At 45.6% G+C, this 21,567-nt stretch overlaps 1 protein-coding gene and 1 long non-coding RNA gene across 7 annotated transcripts in view; one reads left to right on the forward strand and one right to left on the reverse strand.

The window, feature by feature from the left end:
* Window positions 1-21,567, forward strand: part of TCF20 (transcription factor 20) — a 130,900-nt gene that overhangs the window by 47,203 nt on the left and 62,130 nt on the right. The window contains exon 1 of one of the 6 annotated variants that reach the window (XM_015628370.3): window positions 6,626-6,793. The exons of 4 other annotated variants lie outside the window; for them this stretch is intronic. The gene's annotated coding sequence lies outside the window, so the exon portion shown is untranslated. Of the gene's footprint in view, window positions 1-6,625; window positions 6,794-17,356; window positions 17,469-21,567 lie in introns of those variants that run through there. One more of the 6 variants, XM_015628369.3, reaches the window with a different exon arrangement.
* On the reverse strand, window positions 11,497-15,279 carry LOC117244407. Its single transcript, XR_004497409.1, has 3 exons — window positions 15,160-15,279; window positions 12,187-13,419; window positions 11,497-12,025 (listed from the first exon to the last, which is right to left on the reverse strand). It is a non-coding gene; the product is annotated as an uncharacterized LOC117244407 (long non-coding RNA).

Here is a 21,567-nt window from a genome sequence, read left to right on the forward strand (position 1 = left end):
CCTTAGGCAGGGGCCTCCCTCCCCAGATGGCCCTTCCCGTTCATTGCCCACCTGGGGTATAGTGGTTACCTGATTGGGATGTTGAACTTACTCCTTTATTGAAGCTAAAGAAGACTCGAAGCATCAATGTCTTCATAGTAAAGGTGACCTACAAAGGAGGGAGGAGAAGAATGAAGAGGGGGGAAGGGGGAAAGCGCCTTGCGTTGTGCCCCTTTTCTAGAGTCTCTTTTTGATTTAAAAGGGATCTAATGGGGGGCTTGGGCTTTTTTATCCTTCTTTGCTTCTTTTCTTCCCAGCGTGTTATTTCAAATACAAAAGGATTTCTGGTCTTGTTTAACCTCTAGGGGGGAGGGGGAATTCGATGCACAACTTGAGCACTAATAGGCTTATGACTATTCAGATAAAACTTCATTAACCGAGTGTTTAAAAAAATAAGCCTTATTCAGACCTGTTAAAAATCAAGAGAGTGTAAATGGGTGTGAACAAACAAATACTAGGTGGAGAGGTTGTCTGAAAGTTCAGTAAGCCGTGTCCATTTAATAAAGGGCTAAGAAAAAGCCTTGGGCCACAGACCGATGAATTTTCACACAAAAAAAGGTGAAATAAGGCTATTGTCTTGCAAAGGAAAAAATGAAGGCCTTTTCATATGTGAAAAGAGAGATGTTTTTGATGATACACGAACAGAAATGCACCTCTTTTTTTTTCCTCTGTTTTCTCCCCTCCCCCCCTTTTTTTTCTGGTTTCCATTTAAAATACCGTATAAACAAACTCTGTCCTGGATGATGCTTCCTCAACTGGTGTAGCAGAGCATCTCCTTGTCCTGCGGGAGCAGCTTTCCCCACCAGCCCTTGCAGGACCAAGTCCCGCTCTCTCCCCAGCCCAGTGGCACATGACGTGTGCCCGTGCCCAGTGAGGCAGTGTCCCGCGGGGGTTTGCAGGCTCCCTGTGCCAGCCCTGCCATGCCGATGGAGCACAAGGAGCCGTCTCTCGGCTGAAGCCCACATCAGCCCAAACTCTCCGACGCCCTGTTGCTAGCCCGCTTCTCTGGCCCGTTTCTCCCTGTTAAGTGCGAGTCTCGTGCCCTGTGGACGGCTGGTAATTAAAAAACCGTGGAGGGTGATATCACTGAGTTAACAGTAGTTATTTGTGAGGCTGCTGGAGGGGGGGCGAGAGAGATCTATCCCCAGGGAAAGCTGCACTGACGAGGGGTGGGGGGGAGCAGGAGGGAGGAGGAAGTGGGGGCGAGATTGGCAGGTGACTGCCAGCTCCGAGGAGATGACAGCGGCAGCAGCTCCGCCAGTCCCACTTGAACACTGCACTGCAGGTACTGGGTTAATGGGTGGGAAGTGGTGAAGAAGAATATCAGGGTGGGTGGCTGGAGGGGAGGGTGCTGGCATGGGGGAGTTGATTTCTGTTAAACGCCAAGATAGAGATGACACTCCACATACATGTAATCATTAGACTTCATTCCCAAGAATATTTTCCTTCGTATAATTTTTTTAAATGCAGAGAAAGCTTTCCCCAAACCTGACAGTATTCTACCTACAATCACTTTCCCCTTGCCAAATACTACCGTGCTCTACAAAAACGGTCTGAAATGCTGTACTATTTTTGACCATTTCATTTGGGTTATTTGTAGTGAAATTTTAATTTTTAAGGTGCTAGGAATAGGCTCCTCAGTCCCACATCATCTCCATGTAGCAAGGCCTTTTTACTGAATGTGAGACTGCATTACAATCTAAACCTCACAATTTTCTTGTTTGATGACACTGACTATCCAACTAGAAAATTCATGTATCCTTCTTTTGCAGGACTGGCAGGTTAGACCTAGACTGAAGTCCTGATTGACATCTGCAGACAGCATTCTTGCTCATGCTCATACTGGTGCTCTCTCTCTCTCTCTTTCCCCTATGCTCATGCTCTCTTTTCCCCCCCATCTATTCCCTTTCAGAGGGCAAAACATCTGTTTGCAAAGGGCTGAGGACACACTCTGCACAGGGAGATAAAAGCAAAGAGCCCTCATCCCATGTGAGAGTTCACAGATCTGTAACACAGGGGGCTGGTGACAGGGTTTGACAAGGGTTGAAATCCTTCTGTCTTTCTCCCTTCTCGTATATTTGAGTTTGAAAAACAAAACCAACCGGGGTTATCTCAGATGTGCAATATTGAGGATTTAGATGTCAGCTTCTCTATAAGCTTCATTCTTTGTGCACAAAGAGAGAAAGAGGATCACAGATTTGCACCTAAGCTACACTAAGAGTGATGCCAGTGCCTTGGTTTATCACGGTGGAGGAAGCCCATGCCTCTCCCTGCCCACTTACAGCGGAGTTAAGCCCCAAGGGCCTTACACAGACGGTGCCTCAGTTGGAGTCCTGTCCTTTCCCTCCCTGCAGCAGAAGCCAAGTTTAAGGAATTGGCTGAGAGCTCAAGGCGTACATACGATTGTAGACCTGCACGGTACAGATAGCAAGGAGAAGCAGCTTCAAAAATGTTCCTATCCTTTTCTCTCCCAGCAACAACAGCCCCCCTGTAAAATATTTAGCCATAAAAATATGCCTTTACTTTTTTGACCTGCCATAATTATGGAGAGGGCCACCACCTATGCCTGTGCACCCGTGGTATTACAGATTTTAGTCCAGAGACTAGGTAAGGTGTTCTCTGCTGTGAAAACAGCTGATGGGCTGGTCTAAACATCCAGTTTAACCCATGACTTAGGTATCCTACTGGTTTGCTTATCACAAACACCTGCAACAAAAGGGGCAAACCTCTTTTGATTTTCCAGTACTGACATGAGTACACTGATTAACATTATGTGGAGCTACATTTTTTGACTGCTTGACAAAGAAAATCATGCCCATGACAGCTTCTTGTCAAGCGAGTAATCCTACTAAATGGAAGCATGACCAGCACCATCCGTTTTTGAAGTCTCTTCTGCGTGGTAATTTCCAGAGTTCTTGTATGGCCAGTTTTAGAGAACTGTGTTTTAATCTGGTGACTACCTGCAGTCTTCGCTGAACAGCACTAGAAGCATTGGGCATTTAGCAGCTTTGAAAATTACATCATAGGCATCTTAAATGTACTTCCCAAGCATGCATTGGTTTTAAAGCTTAGCAGCTGGCCTTTTGGCCATATACATAGCTCACACACACACTCTGACTTGCTTATCAGGAATGGCAGTTAGTTGAATGCAAGAAAAATGACATGTTTCTCTCCTGCCTTCATCTTTCCCTTTCCTGTTTTCTGTGTGGAATGAAGATCTTGGGGATGCCTTGAGCTGGACTGTGAACCCCCTGGCCTGTCAGTTTTGTTAGGGGTAGAAGGGACTTGCTGTGTAAAGTGCTGCCTGCTGTTCGGGTGCTTGCACTACAATGTGCTATATTTTCACTGTTACTGGCGTGTGGCAGCAAGAGTTTTAGATGCACGAAGCCTTGCTTGGGGGTAAGGGGGATGGGGGAAGACACCAGCAGAAGACACAAATGAAACTGCTAGTTCAGAGCTAACAATTAACAGGACTGAGATTTTGAGCAAGTCTCAGGGTAGTGGGAACGGGTAACACAAAGCCAGCACTGGGAGCTCATTTTAATTTCAACCATCTTGTGCGTGTGTAGTTGGCTGTCTTTGTTTAAAGAACTTGGCCTTCAGGTAGATTTTATTTGGACGGCTTGCTTATCCAAAGAACATTAATGACTTTCCTTGAGGAGTTGCAGCCAGTACCTTTGCACCCTGGTTCTCCTCTAGCCCTGTTTTCTCTTTTCCATAATCTCCCGGTGCCCGGCAGCAAGCCTTTAGGGTACATGCGCAAGCAAAAGGAGCTCGAGTTGGGGAATTAATATTCCTGGAACATAACACCAGCAGCATGCACACGCTGAGGAGAATATTAGAGCTATTAGCGGTGGGAGTTTGGAGTGCATGCAATATCTAGATGGAGAATTCAGTGTGATTAATCTGCCTCTAAGCAGCAGCCTCCGGGCTCTGGGAATTCTGTGGCACGTTTGAAATCAGAACTTTTTTTAATTACCTTTCCGCATCAACAAAACAATTGCAGTTGTGTGAAAATAAGCCCATTCAGTCCCTGCCCTGTCTCTGTTGTTTTTTTTTCCCTTTTTGGATGAGGCATGCTGCTGGAGCCCTGAGTATTCACAGTCCCGGCAGCTCTGACAGCATTTTGCACAAGTGCAGAGGGACTTAACCTGGGAGGCTTGGCCAGCCTCCAAGTCAGGTAATTGCAACGTGGGCCAAGCTGGAGCAAGCCCATGCTAGTCAGTGTGTATATGTTAGATTCCTTCCTCTTTCCCCCTTCTTTATTCCTCTTCCCAGCAAATGCCTGTGCCTCCCTTTCTCCCCCATTCACCTCCTCACCTTGTATCCTGGCATGTTGGCAGCCATGTTGCCTCCCCGCCACAGGCAGGTTGAGAGAGATTCCCCGAGAGAAAAGGAGTGGGATAAACATGGAGCTTTCCTCTCATGCAGCCAGCAGGGTGGAAAAAAATAGATAAAAAAATGCAAGGAGTCGATATAAAAATGGTAGTAAAGTTGTGGCCAAACAAGGAGCAGGACTTGCTGAAGGATATGAGATTGGATGGGGACCTCCCTGCTTGCAATTCATACCTTCTCCCTCCCTCTCACAAGCAGAGGCAGGAGAGTTCATTCCATCCATTGCAGCCTGGTTTATTGCTGTACTGGCATGGAGACACTGTAAAACAACAGGGGAAATCTTCCCTAACACTGTGGCTCTGCCAGGGCTGGGATGATGCCCCAAGGCACTGGGATTCAGAGTAGATGTGGGAACAGAGGCTTTGGCCATGGAGCAGCTTCAGCCTGGAAGACTATCTTCTGGATGCCTGGATTTTGTGCTGGAAGCACACAGAGCTGCTGGGGTACAAAAGTTCCCGGCAAGTGTCTTGGGTTTCCAGTGCTGGTGCCAGCGCTCTGGGGCACTTCAGGCACTCCTGGGGTGCTCCCACAGTCCAGCAGCAGCGAGCTGGGAATATACGTGCCAGCTGGTTCATGGCAGGAATCTGGATTGCTTCCTCCTCGCTTCTCACTCGCTCCACATACAGATTTCCCTCCTGCCTCACTGGCAGGTTGCGGAAAGGGCAGGCTATGATGGTAGTGCTGTTTTTCTCCCTTCCAGGTCCACACGGCGATGGGAATTGCTTTGTAGGTCTTGATGAGGGCAGGGATGGAGGTCGGCGAGAGGAGTGGACACACTGTGAGGATCACAAGCTGTCTTCCTTTTGGCTCTGCAGTTCCAATAACTTCATAAATATAACATCTGCAATTAGCACAGTTTAATTTTTTTTTTTTATTTTTTATTTTCACTTGGCTGTGGCTGTGCCCTTGACTTATTCCTCTGAATTCTTGGCCTTCAGGCATGATTAGCACAGTGTAAGTGTTTGAGCTGCCTTGCTTCAAAAGGTGAAAAAAAAAATCCATTTTAAACACAAATAACGAATTTTTATTTTTTTGGGCTTATTTACTGACATGTTTGAGGTGGTGTTAAATATAGAGAAAATGATGTTAAAAGAGATATACCAGCTGAATAAACAAAAAAAAAAAGGCCCAAATCTTACAACTTTCCAGGTCACATTAAGCCAATAGCTACTTAATAAGCCTTTTTTTTTCTTCTAGGCTTCATTTCAGAAATGACTACAGAAGTCTTATATCATCAGCTTTTGCTCCCAGAGCAACATCCGAGCATTGCCTTGTATTGGGAGTACATCAAAGTCTCCTGGCCTTTCTTTCATCCACCCCAGTCTGTCTTCCCCTCCCCAGGGCACCTAAAAATACACTAGGGAATCAAAAACTCCACTCTTTTCCCTATTGCCTTGCTTAGGCCTTACATACAACTTTGTTACCTTTACTCTGACCACTTTTTCCCAAATTGTACTTTAGCTGTGGTTTCAGATCCTGAGGTCGGGGGAGAAAACCCCAAGTGCCCATTGAGGAGCCTTACCTCTGCCTGGCCCACAGCTCCCAAGACCTCTGGCACGGAGTTGTGTTCACTCTGCGTGGCCCTGCTTGCCCGGTGGCTCTCAGCGCTGCCTTCCCCGTGTGTCTCAGGCACAACCTGCAGCATCTGCCTGTTTCCATCCCTACCCTGCAATCCCCCCTGCTGTGCCCCCGCCGGAGCCTCTCCTGTGGCCACTGCCACCCCTTGATCTTCCCCCCAGCACCTCATCCTGCTCCAGTCCCGGCAGGTCCAAAGGGGCCACGGCAGGTGGTTCTGTCCCAGAAGGGCTGCTGGTGCCTGTGCTGCGCTGGAGGATGGCGCCTGGACTGGCGCTTGCTGTCTGTCCTGCCCAGGCTACTTTTAAAAGGTATTTCCACCGTGGTCACAAAGTTTATTTGTGAACAAAAACCACAAAAAAAAACCCCAAACGCCACAACAAAAAAGGGAGTATGATTTATTAAAAAAGAAAAAAAAAAAAGAAAAAAAAAGCCATTTTCTTGGCCAGCCATTTCCTGAGTTCCCTTTGTTACTACTGCAGATATGTGTTTGAATAAGAGCCTTTTCCCCTCCCCTCTCCTATTCCTCCCTGTTCTACCCTGCAGTGAAGTCACAATCCGGCGTTTGTGGGCTCTGTGTGATGTCAGAGACTCGGTCTTGTGACTTCACCGGCGGGCTCAAGCAGAAGGTGCAGACGAGGCTGAGAGAAGAGAAAAAAAGCCCCCTCCTCTCCTCTTCCCTCCCCCCCCCCTCCACCCTCTCGGTTTATAAAACCAGTAGCTGAGATAAATCGGAAGGGGGTGGGGAGAAGCAGCAGGGAAAGCTGAGAAAGATGCCAGAAAGGTACAGTAAATGGGCTTTATCTCTCTCTCCCTCTCCCTGAAAGTTGAGAGTGGAAAATTGCCCTGCAGAGGCCAGCTCTCGCCGACCACGCGCGGCGGCGGCGGTGGCGGCCGTGTGTCTGCGGCGCCCTGTGCGTGTCACCCGCCCCCGCGCCGCCGCCGTGCCCGCCCGGGCTGCCCGCGGCGGGGTGGGGGGCTGCGGCCGGGCGGGGGGGGCTGCGGGCGCCGGGGGCAGCCGGAGCCCCTGGCTGGGCACGGCGAGCCGCTCGCCTTGTCCCTTTTCAAAGGCCCCAGCTGTTGGCTGCTCGCTGCAGTCTGGCTCCTGCGAGACCGACATGAATGGGTTATGGGGTTTATGCATATGCAGGGGAGGGGGGTGCCCCCCCCCCCTTTTTTTTCTTTCCCCTGTATCTCTCGTTGATGATTTTTTTTTTTATTATTATTTATTTTGGTTTTGTTTTGGATGTGTTGTTTGTTGGGTTTTTTTTTTTTCTTGCTCTGCAGGCTCAGAGTAGCACGGGGGTGGATGGGGAGGGGGCCTGCCATTCCCCCGTGATATGTGGGTGCATCAGGAGGGAGAAGGGCAAGGCCTCAGGGTCACATTCTCAAGGGCTGCGAGATATGATTTCTTCAGTATCTTCATTTTTTGGGGGGGGTTGGTGATTGTTGTTTTTTTTAACTGACAGCTGCACAATAGCAATGTGGGTGCATCAGCAAAGAGCAACCTTAAAAATATTTTTAAAAATAAAAATTAAAAAAAGGGGAGGAGGAAAAAAGGTGGGGGGGAATTGGGGGGTTAGCTTGCCCCTCCCTTCTTTGGTAATTTTTTTTTCCCCTGTGTCAAATTTACTGTTCACTTGAGATTTTGGACAAAGATGGGGGCAGTGGGTGGGCTGCTTTGAGTTTTGTGATATAATATGACTGGAGCAAGAGAGTAAAGCGCAGACAATTAAGGATCAGTGCGAGGGCTTTGCTCATTCAGTCTGTTGAGGAAGCCATCATTTTGTGTTAGTGTGCGTGTCTGGAGGAGGAAGGATAGTGGAGAGTGACAGTGGAAGGATGCCTAATGTTGTGGTGTATTTGTACTTGCTAAATGCCTGCTCCAGGAAAGGAGGGGTTCAAAAGAAAGGGATGAGCAAAAGGGGGTCCTTCTGCATTTGCCCTTTGGTGAAGCCACTTCGGACTGGATTCTCACAGCTGGGAATGTGGTGTTTTTGTTGCCTCCATGAAAGGGGAGGGCTGAGAAACGAAAAGGGCAGGTGTCAGGCAGGCTCCTTGCTGCCACCGCTCTGCCTACGCATCTCACCCCGATCACCCCGATGACCGGCGGCTTCTCTGCTGCTCTGGTTCATGAAACTCCTGTGAAAAGCACCGCGTCCCGACTGTCTGCAGGGCCAGGCTTCTCTCCACTCCAGGGTCACTCGGGTCCTGCTGCTGCACTTCACTCCTAAGGACCCAGAGCACCTCCTGCTTTTGTAGTTATTTATTTCTTTATTTCAACTACTGGACCCTGGCTGTCCTCTGCCAATATGTTTCAAGGCTGATGAATAGCACCCCCTGCAGTTATAGAGCTGATCTTTTGTAGCACAGATGTATAATTAATTGTGCAGCACTTTTGCAGTCTGAACAAGCAAGTGGATTCTTGGAAGACACCCATGTACTGCCACCTGCTTCTCAGAGCCCCAGCTCCATGGCCCTTGGGGAAGGGACCTGTTGGCCACAGCTTAAGAGCCTCTGTCCTACTGGAGTGATGTGAAACAGGATTCGAATCCAGATCTTTGGTGTAAAAGCCAAAAAAGCCACAAACAACCCTAAATCCAAAGCACTGCTGCACCACAGGACTCCTCTCCATTGCCTCTGCTCCAACATGAAAGAACTTTTAGGCATTTTTGCATCTCTGTTCCATCACAATGGTGATGTTTAGGGTTTTTTTTTTTTTCCTTCTTTTTTTCTCTCAGAGGGGAAGTAAGAATTTTTAAGATTGTAAAGCACTTTGAAGATAAAAATCGTTGTCTGTGCACAATACTGTCTGTTGGTTTGTCTGAGTCACTACCCAGCTTGCCTGGGAAGTGAAACCTAGAATCACCCCACAGGCCCCTTGGAGGATTAAGTCGTAAGAACCATTGAGGTGTCCTCCTGTGGACCTCTGGCCCTAGGGAGAGCAGGAGTGGGGGTGACCAAGTGGGACTGGACACTGCTTGTGAGTCTGGGAGGTGGGGAGTGGTGAGTTAAGTGCATCCTGCAAAACTGAGGGTAGAGGACATTTGGGATGTGATTTAGCTAAGAATAGATACAGAAGAGATTTTAAGCCTCATTATTTTGTTTGGCTACGGCAGGATTGTCCCCTATGGGGCTTTCCTCTGTTCTTTATCTATCTGCTTTTAAAAGAGCAGAAAACAGTGGAGAAAACCCTTTCCTTTGATTTCTTTTCAGCTGGGGACGTCTGTTGCCCAGGACTGTAACCGTAGGTGTTCAGGTTGGGGGAAGATGTGCATCACTTCAGCCCCATGCTAGGATATGAAAGGATTAAATCTCTTTCCTAGGAAAAGTGGAAGGTCCCCAGGTGTCTTCTCTCAGGCTCAGAGATTGCAGTGGGAGAAGGAAGCAGGATCCAGCTGGGTAAGAGACCTCATCAAGAGGATAAAAGCATTTAGGGTAAAGGACAGTCTGTCTCCCTGAGTAGGGGAAGTAATCAGTGAGGATGTGCAAGGGTCTCTCAAAAAGCCCTAGGCAGGCGATGTGTGCAACAGAAAAGAATTTCCAGGCAGTGGTGAAGGGGAATGAGCTGAAAGCGTTAATTAGTTTCCCCCCACCCCCCGCCCATTTCTTTTAAGATATTCCCTTTCTGGTAAGCACAACTGCTTTTCCTCTTTCTTTTCTATGTGTTTTTGTTGTTTTGTTGTTGTTGTTTTTTAAACTTGTGTCCCAATGTTAAAAGTACTGTTAAGGAAGCCCCCTACTTATCACCTGAGGCTAGCTGCTGACTTCTTGTTTCTCAAGATGAGATAATGCTAGCTCATTACAAATAGGGTGACTACCCTTTTTCATCAATATTAGGAGTAAGCCGACACCTTGATCTTTAGCCTGTGGAATGAATCACACTGTAAGAGTTGTTACTTTTGGAGAAGAGTAGTCATTTCTTCTCTCACATTATGCTCCCTGCTATGAAAAGGCTTGGCCCTGATGAGGGGATCCTTGAGCTGGGGGCAGGTACCCCAGGGAATGTGGAACTTCACCCTGGTGAAGGGCTTTCTCTCCACCAATGTAACCAGTGTCCCATCATTAAACCTGCGTTCAGCTGGGGTTGTCAGGGGATGACGTTGAGTACTGCAGCCCCTCCCCCCCAGCCAATGCTGCTGCTTCTCATTGAAAATGCCACTGTGAATAGCTTGTTTTATTATGTGGAAGTTTAGGCTATTTCCTAAACTTGCTAAAAGCAGTGGAGACTTACTGAGTTGGTAGGTTGACGTGAACTGTGCTTGCTGAGGTATCTGTTCTTGCTTCTGCCGTCTTAAGAAGTGCTGACCTTATTTTCAGAGCCCTAATGGAACTGACAGTATTTTGTTTAGGTCTAATTACTCACAGCACATTTACAGAAGTTAAATGGGAGACCTTCAGTCCTAATCATCTCTCAGGACAAATGTGAGTGCTAGCAGGATTCCCATCTGCAGAAGCTAATCATTTAAAGAGGAATGATAAAATCCATGATATGTAATCAGAGGTTTTGTTAGTTTGAACCTGAACTTAAGTAGGCAACTGGAAGAATCCCTCAAATCTTGAAACAAAACCAAGTTACTTAAGATTTTGCTATATGGCTTGGACTCTCTAAAGACAGATTTGTCCAACCTTTAAAAATTGAAGTCTGATTTTCTTAACTGAGGACAGTTGTGTCTTTGTGTCTGTTACCTAATATCTTTTAAAGCATTTTTATCACTTTGGTTAGGTAATGTGAATGAAAATATGCTACTTTCCCCCATCCCCAGATGTGTCAGTAGTGTTCATAAATAGGGGAGTATGTTGCATTCAAGCTTGTGAGTTCTGTATGTTCTCATGTGCCCTGTCCTGATTCGTTTTTGAGTGCAACTTTAAAGTAATGCAGGGCACTAAAATAAGACATTACTATCTTTTGAAATGTAGAATTAGGAGTGTTTGAGCACTGAATAAACTTTAATGAGTCTCAAGATACAAAGTAATTAAAGTGGTTGTGTTTGAAGTAGGTTTTTTTCCCTCATGTTTTGTTAGCAAGAGGAGATATATAAGTAAACTGCGGTGGAACTTTATAAATACTTTCAATAAACCAATCTCTCAGATGAATCAGGACCAGAGAATATCACTATATGTAACAAAAGAAAGCACAGAAGTTGATTTCTATGACAAGAAGTTAATGTGATCTCATGCAATGCCTCTCTATCTTTAGTGTACCCATAGGTTTCTACTACCCAGTATAAGTACAGACTTCTTACCAGATGAATATGGAAGACTTTCTTGGTTTTGGTCCAGTCTGATGCTTTCTGCATTGGCCCCTTGCTGCTGCAAGCTCTTCTTATGTGCTGTTTTATGTGCCTGGAATTCTGGAGCGTGGTAGCAGCAAGGTGACTGGAAGAACTAAAGCTGTTCCTTCAGGGACCTTTTTTTTCCTCTCCTGTTGGCACAGCTGAGATTCAACAGCTATTGCATACATCAGGGAGGAAGCCAACAGGGAGCAAAGTAAGAATCAAAATCTTAGTTGCCTCTAAAATTTGGAACTATATGTCATGGGGATTTGAGCTTGTTAAGCCCAGAAATTCCCACTTCCCCGTAGGCAGAAAAAGCCACCCCAGCAAATGAAACCTCTGTAAAGGGCTAGCAGAAGTAAGAGAGAGAAAAAAATCCCTTTCTGTAAAACATGTTCAAGCAAGGCAGAGTTGGTTTTATGTAAGATGATTTAAAAAGACAAGTTCTAATATTTGAATTTCTACTTTTATTTAGATATGCTTAGCAATTCAGATAATGAAGATTTATTGATGGTCTTTTCTGCCTTGTTGGAGACTGTCTTGCTGGAGAATCCTATTTGTATGGCTTTCTGTTTTAATTTCCACCTTTATGACTCTGGGCATCTGCATGGAAATGTGATTGGCTTTTCCTCAAAAGTTCAGCTTCTGTTGTTTCTTGCTTTTTCTGCTGGACTCAGATTCTTTTGTCTGCAGCATCACAATCACTTTCACAGCAACTAATTCTATTCTGCCAGAAGCAGCTTTTTGGCAGGAAGCAAAAGGAAGAAGCAGAAGAAGCAGAGGAGGTCTTAAGGTACAAAGATCTTATTTTCATGAATCAGCTCTTTGTAATGGGAAGATGAAAAGGCAGAAGTGTTGCAGTGTTTTAATTTTTTTTCCTGCTATGATTCACACTACCTACCTTCAGCTGCTTTATCATTTTCTTTCCTTTTTCCTTCCTTTGAGATGCTCCAAAGTCTTTCAAACCAGTTGTTCGGTTGCAGGAAAGGGCTGTAGGACTTAATGCTATGGTTTATGGAGATCTTCCCAGTGCCTGGAGGAGAGCAGCTTCCAAGTGATGCACCCAAGACGTGACCATCAGTGTGCTGAAAACTTGTGCCTGTCCAAAATATTTTCCTGCAAGCACAAATCCTTTGGTAGTCTTAAGGGGAAAAGTTAAATATCAGTGAATTAATGAGAGGAGAGCCCTCTCTATCTTTGTTGCAGTTCCTTGGGAGACGTCTGATACCGCTTCTCCCTTGTGTAGGGTCAGATGTAACACTTTTTATCTGAAGTGTAAAAGAAATAGGAGGAAGGTATGGGAAATCCTAGGGATAGATAGGAAGAGAGGTAGGAAATGTTAATGAATGTAGCCATGCTGATGTCTTTCTTGGAGAAAGAGAAACAGGTGAGCTGCCCTTGCTTTACAGTCACTTAAAGATGTAGCTGTCCCACCGTGAGTATAAGTTTCAGTCCCCAGTTGCGTGACCTGTAGGTGCCCAATCTTGCTGTCATGTTTTGTATTATCTGTCTTCAAGGTAGTCACTAATGCCCATTCCCATAGCATCTAAGAGCCTCTAGATGAAAGCTGTAAAAGTGCAGTGGTGAGCCTGTGCATGACACGAAATTGTGTAACAGGGGAAAAGATTACGATAAAAGTAATACTTAGAGGGGACGGGTGCCATGTCTGTGAGAAACCTATGTGCCCGAGTCTGCGGAGGCTTCACCTTCCTAGTGCTGCATCAGCAGCAAAACCTTTTATTTTGTAAAGAAGAAATCTCTCAGAGGACCCCACCAGCTGCATGCAGAAATCATGTTTCCTCTAACAAACACTGGGGTGCTCAGAGCCTTTCCAGCATATGTTACCTGCAAATTTGTTCTTGATTCCCCATCCTGCATCACTTACTGTCCTCCACCCTTCCAGGCAGAGGGAGCTCAGGGAGTGTGTGAAGATGAGAGGTGGTTGAGGTCAGGAATGGTGCCATCCTTCTGTTCCCCCTCCAAGCTGCTAATGTATGCTTCTGGAGAGCCACACGAACTGAGTAATTACTGAATTACGGCTAGATCAGAAGTGCTGACCTCAAAGACAGAAGGAGACTCTCCATCTCCATTTGTCAGTCCTCTTGGGGTCAGAAGGACAATTTTTCGCTGGGATCTGTGAGAGGGGGGAAAGGGAAGTGCAAGGTAAGCCTTACATTAAGGCATAGCAGGCAAAAACGTTTGTTTTAGCCATTGTGAGTTCATGTGCAGAAAGATGCAGCATTGGTTGCATTTGTGTAATGACAGCAGCACTGGTGGGAGCAGTGACACTAACCCAGAAGGCTACTTAGGGGACTTTATTTTGCTCAGAATCTCCCATCCATCATAGAGGAGGGTGCCAAGCCTTGAGGCTATTTTCCTGCCTTATTTGTGCCTCTATCCTCAAAAGCATTTTGATTAGGAGATGGCAGGGAGGATTTCAGGGAGAAAATCGGTAGGATTTGGAAAATTTCTGTTCTGGTAGTCCATAGTGACTCTGTACAATTATGACCGAGCTGGTTTTCTTGCACTAAAAGCAGAGACTTCAATCTTTCTTACGACTGTGGTGTAGCACATCTGCTGAATTTATAGCACTTACTCTTGGATGATGGAATATATTTGCTGTAAATTTACATTCAAACCTGTTTAGTTTGTTGTGTTGATTGTAAAATTGATCCTTTAAGATCCTTTTTATTTTTTTTTTTATTTGTTTGTCTATTTGTAACCATTTTTGGCCTTAAATCCCTGGGGTTTTTTCTTCTTTTCAGAACTGAAGGTTGAAAGCATATAGATGCAACTGAGGACTTTACCCTGAAGTAGAAAAGCTTGCGTGGGTTTTAGATTCCCACCTTGATAATTTGTGTGGGATTGTAGCCCTAGTAGCATGATGGGGTTACTTTCTTCATTAGTCCTAGTAATGTTTTATTTATAACAATTTTTTTTGTGTAACTGACGGTGGTCAAGTAGGTAGATGTCACTGAATGGCCAAGTCAGAAGGTTGAATTTCTTTCTTCTGGAAAGAAAATTAAATGTTCAGTGGCAAAGGAAAACTTGGCAATGTGAACAAGGTGTACTAATGACAGTGGTTTTTCATCTGGAGTCAGCAGACAGCCAAAAATTAGTTTCTGAGAGAATTAAATTATCCATTAAGCTCAGTGGGGTTGTATGTTGAAGCCTGATATATCACTTGGAAAGCTGCAAAGGATATGGTGTCTTTACTTGCATGATAATGTAGTTTTGATAACTTTGTTTACATTCTGCACTTATATTGACCCTGTGTATTACCAGTAATGCCTACTGTAATGCAACAGTTGACGATGGTGTGACAATTGCCTGTATTTATAGCATGAGCTCTTTTAAAACTTCAGTTCATCCTTCAAAATCAGCCACATAGTTTTCAAGGTTTTAAATATTTTAAAAAGCAACTCCTGTTGTATTTCCGTTGTAACACCTATAAAGTAGTCATAATGAAGATGGGAAATGCTGCTCTGCAGCAGAGTAGAGATTCAGATATTTAACTCTGTGAATTCACTTATTTTTGGTCCTTTGAGAAATGTTTGACTTGGGAAGAGTTGCTGTCCTTGGATTTTTATATGTGTTTTTGAGCATTTTGCAGAACTTCTGCTTTTTATGCTGCAACTTCATTTAAGACATTAGGTAAAAAAACCCTTGATATAACAAGCTTATCAAGATAAGCCATGCTCTCATGTATTTATATATACCAAAGGGTTTTACCATAAGGTAAGTTTAAGTTTAGCTTAAATTAGAGTGCTCTAAGCACTCTTACCTTATAAATCTGCATAAAGGATTGACCTCAATTGATGCTGCACTTCAAAATCAGAAAACATAATGGAAAACCAAATTATAAAAATCTTACCGAGTCCCCCCACCCCGTTACAGCTTTTATCACAGTCCTGGATCCCCAGGGGGAATGCTGCTCTAACCAAGCTCTTAGCTTGCCGTGGCAGTCAACAAGATTAAGGCTGTTTCTGACGAGAGCAACCTCGTGGGTTTGTCACGGTGAATGTGCTGTCAGAGCCTCTTCTCCAGGCGAAGGAAGCGATGATCTCCACCTCCTGTGAGCAAAGCACAGTGCCTGAAACACTACCTGTGAATGGGCAGCCAGTGCCGAGGAGAGCAGGGTGTACTATGAAAACACTTGGTAATGCAGCGCCTGTGTGCTCCAGCTGCAATTTCCAGGGAGCTGACGCAGAGCGCATCGCAGTATTCTCATCTGAAGGAGATAAGGAATAAATCACAGCAGTAGACTTGTCTCAGAAAGGAGCCAGTGCCTCTCATGTCCCAAGACAAGCGAGCAGAGGAGCAGGCAAGTCTTTCCTAGATGCTCCAGCTGCATGATTGCCTGACCAGCGGCTGGGGAGTCCCTAACACCCACAAATTGTTAACTTGAAAGACAAATGGTAGAAGCACATGTAATTATTGTCTGCTCTGGTTGTTTTCCCCAGACTACTGGCATCATTTTAGGCTTATCTAGATGGAATTTCAGCCAGCCTCCAAATTATTTTTGACAGATAATGCATGGTATGAGATGTGGTGGTTTGTATTCATTTTTCATAAAAAGCAAGTCACCTGTGGAGGAGCCATTAGTGAAGTTGTCAACTGGCTGTGCTTACAACACAGTCCTCAGCAGTTCATTGCCTTTTGGATGAGCTCTGAGTAGAGGCCTTCTCCTGGAATACAGCTTGCTGAGGATCTGGGAAACAAAGCTTAGGAAACAGGGCAGTTATTGAAAGTGTCATATCTGCTCAGTAAAGTTCCTGGCAAAGCAAGTTTTAAATGATGCTTGAGCTTTCTCTGCCCAGCATTTAAGAGCTTCACAGACTGCCAGCCCTACTGCGTTTTCACGTGAAATGTTCTGAGTGGCAGATGGAGGAAACTGTAATGTCATATAGAGCTTCCTTTGCTGCCATATAGGCTTAAATGAAGGAGGTGATAATTTGACAGGCACTGCATCCTTGCTCTACAGCTGCCCCATCCACCAGTCTCCTTGCCCCCTTGCTCTGAAACCCAAAAACTAGCGAATAATCTGAAAAATGCGTAATTGTCTCTCCAGCACGGAAGTGCAACTAGACACAGCGGACTCTAAAATGCAAGGCCAGTGGGGACTCGGAGGGCTGGCAGTGCCGCTTCCCATGGTCCGGGCGGCCCTGGGCTAGCGGTGCGCGGGCAGGCGGGCTGCGGGGGCAGGGGAGCCCGGGCACGGCCGGTGCTGCTCCCGCCGGGCGGGGGCTGCGGGGCAGGGGAGCCCGGGCACCGCCGCCTCCATGTTGTTTCCTGAGATCCCTGCGGCTCCGCTGAGGCACCTCCGATTCGGGGCCCGCCCAGCCCCGGCGTACGGCCCGACTGCCGCCTCGAGGTGTGCTCCAGGGCTCCGGGCCGGTGGAGAAGCGTCCGGGCCCCATGAGGGTTCGGCCGCTGCTGTCCGCTCCGTGCCTGCTGGGGAGGCCGGGCCGACACAAATGAGCAAACGGAGCAAAGACGGTTCTTAAAATGACTTGGGGCAGGGTGAGGGTGGCGGGGGAGGGGGCAGTGGAGGAGAGCGGCGGTATTGATTTATGAAGAGAGGGCAATGTGAGTTGGCCCGGTGCAGGCGGAGAGGGGCCCTGAGCCCCGGTGCCGTCCGCAGGGGCGCGGTGGTGTGGCACGCGCACCGGGCGCGCCTCGCCCACGTGCTCCGAGCGCGCGGGACGGCCCGGGTGGGGTGGGCGGCGGCGCGCGGCTCCTTTAAGTGGGCGCGTGGTGGTGGGAGGGGAAGTGGCTCCCTCACGCGCCCCCCCCACCCCCTCCGCGCGCGCGCGGAGGCACGTCCCTGCCTGCGGGGGCGCGCACGCACGCGCCGCTCCCCCTCCCCTCCATCCCTCCATCGCCCGGCCGGGACTCGCCGCCTCGCGCCGCCGTTCCCGCTGGCGCGCGCGCTGGCTCCACCGCCGGCCGCCGCCATTGGCTGCCGGGGGTCAGGTGACCCCGTGTTATTTCCTGTGTGTGTGTATGTGTGTGTATGTGTGAGGTGTGAGCGAGGGGAGGAGGATGGAACCGGATTCCCCCGCGCCCCCGCCTGCCCCCCGGCTCCGCCGTCCCCGCTGCTGAGCCGCCCCCGCCCCGCCCGCCCCGCTCTCCGCGGCGGAGGGTGCCGGGCACGGCGGCGGGGGTGGGGGGGTGTCTCAGGTAAGGGGTGGCCGCGCTCGCCCGGGCTGTGTCGGTGTGTGTGGGAGGCCTGGGGAGGGAGCGCGAGCTCCTGGCGGGGAAAGCCGAGGTCGCCTGGGCGTGTGGGAGGGGATGTGAGGGTCTCATGAGTGAGTTGGAGGACGAGCGCTGCGTACGAGGGGGGCTTGTGAAAGGGCTCCTGGGTACTTTAATCTCTCGGCCACCCCCTCTCCCCCCCCTTTTTTTTTTGTGGTGTGTTTTGTTGGGGTTTTTTTAAGAAAAAAATGTTTGTTTACGTGTGTTTGAAGAGGCCCTCGTGCTGCCTGGTGAGGTGTTCACCTGTTTTCCTGTCCCGGAAGAATGTTGTTTTTTGGGTTTTTTTTTGCAAGAATTGTGAAGTTGTTGTGGGGATTGGTGTTTTCGTTGAAGAGATAAACGATTAAAACTGTTGGAGAAGATGGATGCACGGTGCTCATATTGTAGTAGGTGAACAGGCTGTGTTGGTAATGCCTGAGGTTTGTAGTGCCTCTCTGCTTTTTGGAGGCTCAACGTAGCCGCTGCTTATCTGCAGAGATAATCGGGATATAATGTGTTTGGGCTGCTGTGAGGATCAGCTTGTCTTCTGTTAATGGTGCTTACCTTGCTGGAAGTTGTGTTTTGGGCTGCAGTTGGAAGTTATTTTTCCTACCTTGAGGGGAGGAATAAGGGAAAGTTATGTAACATAACTGTTTTAACCTATGTATCAGAGCTGCATAATGGTACTGGGGCTCTGTTATTAACCTGAAAATAAGATGTTTGTGTGTGAATCAACAAGTGACTGTCTCTGTGGGTAGATTTTGCTCCACCAGAATCCTTTATTTCTTGTATATTGCCTTTTCCTTCATTAAAAGGGTAAGCACTTTGATTAAATTGCAGCATTGTTTTCTGTACCATTCAATTTTTTTGAGTCCTGCTTTGAAAACAAAAGGAAAATAAGAGATACACCTGCGAGGGGATTGAGTTTCAGAGCTTTCTGTGTTTAGGTTAGCATTTTGAAAGCTATTCATGTCTGTGTCGCTTGTTGCCATCTGTTGCTGCATGCACGGGTAATTCTTTGGAGAGTATGATTTTTTCCATGCCTCCTGACCAATAGATGTGCATGGAGCAGTTGGACCACCTCTGCTCAGATTTTATAGAACAATAAGTGACTAGATGATGGAGATGCAGCAACTTCTGGGTTAGATTTGTAGCACATTGGCTGAACTCAATTCAAGAAAAGCTGATCTCTTTTACAGATTTTCTAGACTTTTTTTTTTTTTGTCAGATAAGCTTGTTTTTTGAGACTTACTGATGGGTATTATTTCATAGCTTAACCAACTGCATTTGGTTAAGTGTATTTGTATGTGGTAAATAATTTTTGGTACTGTTATTTGAGTTTTCACTTGTTTGAAATGGTTTCTTTTTATTTTTTTTTCTTTAAATCCACATCTTTAGATAGGGTTCCATGTTAGTTCACTTTGAGTTGTTTGAAGGTGTGTTATTTGATCTTTGTATTAGGTTCTATTGGCATTTTAAAAGGCATCTGCATTAGTATACTGCAGAGAGAATTACTATTAAAAAAAGTAAAAAGATTTATTCACTTAGTCATCTGTCTCTTAAACTTCGTTAATGCTACAGGGAGGATAGTCATTCCTCATTTCTGCAAATTGCTGGTACATGAAATGAGTATTGTGTATTCTGGTTAAATTAGCAAGCAAGTTACTATGCTATTTGAGTGAAAATATGACAATTCCTTTTATATAAAAAATGCTATTTTCCTGTTTACTCTTTTAAATCTTGTAGTTTTGAGATAGCTTTTAAGCTTTGTATTGTTAGGTTTAAATGTCTAGGGGGACGTTCTTGGACTTTTTTGCTGGTTTGATATTCTTCAGACTACTTAGCTTTAAGTCTGTTAGCATCCATTCTAGTAGAATTGTGTGTGTTTTGACATAATTTGGGTTTTGACCTATAAATCAGTTTTCAGAGGTTTTGGGGTTGATGAAACATGTACTTTCATATAGCTTTGCAGCTTGGGGCAGGTTAATCATGGTTCCCAATGTGAAACCTGTAGGAGCCACTTCATTGTTAGTGACTTTGATAGGAGATCAGGTGACCTTTTTGTTTTTGTTGTTGTTCCTTTTCTTTGTTACTAATGCTTCATAAAAGTACCCTGAAGTGATTTTTTTTATTAAAGAGTAAATCTGTTTCTAAAAAACGTAAGAAAGATGTAAAGGTTATTTAAATGAAAGAGAACTTACTTGTGTATTAGTTGTAAAGGAGACCTCTTTTTATTGTCAAAAGAAGCTTCCTTAATCTTCAGCTGAAGAAATAGGCTGTTACTAACCTGTTTGCTGCATTTTAAAGGACACTCTGATTGTAAGTAAAAGCATTCTTAATAGTTCTGTATCAATCTAGGATTGATAGATGTATATATGTCCTACAAGCATCAAGTTTGTAGGACAGAGTGAAATGTATAGGATTTTGGTTTCTTTTTTTCCTTCCGCTTCCTGTTGTGAAAATGTGTGCAAAGACAACCCTTTGGGCTCTTAGGACATGTAAAAAGAAAATCATTGCACACCCCCTTTCTCCCTTTTTAGGCCACGTTTAACTAAACCACCGGTGAGGCACAGCAAAACAGCAATAACACTGCTCTTGGAAGGCCCCTTCAAAAGAGTTGCAGTGAATGTGTCCTGTTGCACCAGCTTGGCATGTTGCTATCTGGAGTGAGGGCATAATATGTAATAAACTTGAATAATTTCATGCTGCTTCCTTGGCTTCTCTATAATTTGATATAAAAGTATGTAAGCATTTATAGCTGGCTTTTGCATATCTTGCCTTTTGGTACATGCCAGATCTCCATTTGGGTGAGATAGCTTTTTAATTAGAGCATGTGTTTATTTTTTCATACCTTTTTCAGTTATATTTTATACTTACGAAAGGTATTACACTCATGTATTGGGAACTGGAGTTCTTATCAGTTACAAAGATTTAGTAACATTTTTGGCAGTGCTGGCTTGTCAGGCTTCAGAGTGTACCTTAACTGGCTGTGTGAGACTTTATGTTACTTGTTCCCGTGGTTGGCCTCTGAAATGGGAAAGACAGTTTGGTTGGCCTCTGAAATGGGTGGCAGTTTCTGAAGAGCCAACTAACTGATTTGTTGATGGAGACTGGACTAAGACAAATCAACTCTTCCCATTCAAGAAATTAAAGCTGCAGTTTGATAGCAAAAGATGGTTTTTATTGACTGTTTTTGGTGAGATCTCTTTCAGAATAACCTTTTAATTTCTGGTTTAGCTTTTGGACTTGTAAAATCAAAAATAAAGTACTTAGACCCACTTCTAATAGTGTTGATATGCTATGTTGAATTTTCTTTATTGTAGAAAAGTGTTCAGTGTTACTGATAGAGAACACAAACATAATGTAAGCAGAGATGTATACTTCTCTAAAATCATGCAGGAGAGGCTACTGCTGTCCTGAGAACAGCCTCCCTGTAGTAGGAGCTGATGTTCAATTCTGTTCTTTTCAAACTTTTCATACTTACTAAAAAAAAAAGAAAAAGGTGGTTCAGTTATTCTTATGACCCAGGTCCAGTTCCTTAACAGTTCTTGACTAGACTTCAGTCTTGGCTGAACTGGAAAAATGGAAGATGTCTTACAGCCATGTACAGCACTGCTGGTACATCTGTGTCACACTGGTGTCTGGCCACAACACTCCTTGATTGCTTCAGCTGAGCTTTTCTGCTGATGCTTACCACTGAGATACATATTGATTTGTTTGGGGTCATTTAGAAAAGCATGCGACATTCTTCATTATGCATGTATATGGGTTTCCTTTCATTTTAATAACAGAAAAGGACAAAAATAAAGGGCCAGATCCGAACACTCAAAAGTCAAGACTGACGTTTAATCAGAAGTGGATTCTGTCTAGCCCTGTTGGAGGATAAGATCTGCTCTGGGTGTTCTTGAGTCTGTGATTTGCTGCCTGTTTGCTTTTGAAGACAAAAAAATGCAGAACTGCGTTTTACCAGCTCTTGAGAGTTTTCTTGCTGCCTTCATGAACAACAGCACAAGCAGTCAAACTTCCAGTTTTGCATACAACAGAG

This window comes from Parus major, chromosome 1A (genome assembly GCF_001522545.3).
Source record: "Parus major isolate Abel chromosome 1A, Parus_major1.1, whole genome shotgun sequence".
NCBI lineage: Eukaryota > Metazoa > Chordata > Aves > Passeriformes > Paridae > Parus > Parus major.